A 1828-nucleotide genomic window follows, 5' to 3' on the forward strand; every position below is an offset into this window, starting at 1 on the left:
CAATACGCCAATTAGCACAAATGGTAAGTTCCGACAGTGCTTACAAGTGTGCCTACTGGCCGCTAGATGGCAATACCGGTTTCATATGTATACACCTGGTATAACTCATTGGTTTGGCTAAACATATTATTGACTACTTTCTGATGCGTGATTCTTATAGTGACATCGCTTTTGTCGCTAAAATTACTAGAATTGGTTTTATACGCTGATCTTGAGCGCTTAGCGTTCAACCCTCTTGCGAAGGGTAGAATGTTACACAGCCACACAAAAAAAGTGCGGATCTGGTAATAAGACACACGTATTTCTATGGATTTTGGGGCACTGAATTCAAATTCGGTATCAAAAATCACCCATCACCTCATAGTTGAGCCATAACCTCAAAAAATGACGAAAAATCATGCACGGAGCAAACTAATTTCAAAATAATGGCAGTGATGCAAATTTTCGCTTCAAAAACATGTCGACAACTGTGAAGAATCAACCCTTGCCTGATATCAACTTATTTAACATAACTGTACCCAACAGAACCTGACCTCACCTAACCTGAATCAACAGAAATTTATTGAACTTGTTGTGTTTGCGGTACCGTTTGAATCAGCTTGGACGTGACCTGCAAAGAGGTCAAACCTATCCTAACCTAAAAAACCTGACGTAACCTAACCTAAACTAACTTAACTTAACTTCACGTAACACAATTAAACTCATTGTGTTGGCCCGTTGTGTTTGCGGTACCGTTTCATTTAACTTCGGCTTATCCTACATAGAGGTTTAACCTATCCTAACCTAACAAAACCTGACCTAACCTAACCTAGCCAAATGAAATTCAACCATGCGTGTGACTATGTAAGCGTACGATTCTCAGTCTTAAATGTGTGCTATATTTAATACGTTAACTCGATCTTAACCTACAAATGAATCTAACTTAACAGAACCTAACGAAATTTTTCTTAACGACGTCGGAGAGCCCCCTTTCCCACCCTGACCAGACGCCGATACTGGGGTTTTTCCCTGCATTGTAATACACTTTTTACCTATGTCTGCCGTGACGGCATGAACGCCGTTTACCCAGGGTGTAGGCGAAAATATGACAGACCACGATCTGAACCGTGATTTCAATGTTGACATCGCTTTTGTAACAAAATCTGTTGTACGAGGGTGAATCAAATATTAACCGGAATTCTTTTTTAATATTTATTTATTTATAAAACAATACAAAAATACTATTGATTATTTTTTTACATAGTCTCCTTCACGCTCTACACATTTTTTCCAGCGGTTTGGAAGCTTGTTAATTCCTTACTCGTAGAAACTTCGATGTCGAGTCATCAACCAATTGCGCACGAATTCCTCAACATCTTGATCGTTGTCACATCGCAATCCTCCAAGTGCATCTTTCATGGGCGCAAACAAATGACAGTCACAGGCTGACAAATCTGGGCTGTATGGAGGATGCTCAAGGGTTTCCCAATGCATATCCTCCATTTTTTGTTTCGTTTCACCCGCCGTATGTGGCCTGGCATTGTCATGAAGAAGGATGACGTTTCTGATGGGTTACCGCGTCTTTTGCTTCTGTAAGCGGCTTTTCCTGCCTCCAGCAGCTGGCAGTAGAAGGTAGCGTTAACCGTACGTCGATCATGTAGGAAATCAATGAGCAACACTCCTCTTTAGTCGAAAAAGACGGTCGCAAGGACCTTACCGGCTGAGAGACGGGTTTTGGCTTTCACTCGACCGGCTTCGTCTTTCCTTCGCCATTCTTTACTCGCCATCTTGGACTCGGGAGTGTAATGATGCACCCATGTTTCATCACATGTCACGATATGCTTCAAAA

Source organism: Belonocnema kinseyi, chromosome 1 (assembly GCF_010883055.1).
Source record: "Belonocnema kinseyi isolate 2016_QV_RU_SX_M_011 chromosome 1, B_treatae_v1, whole genome shotgun sequence".
Taxonomy (NCBI): domain Eukaryota; kingdom Metazoa; phylum Arthropoda; class Insecta; order Hymenoptera; family Cynipidae; genus Belonocnema; species Belonocnema kinseyi.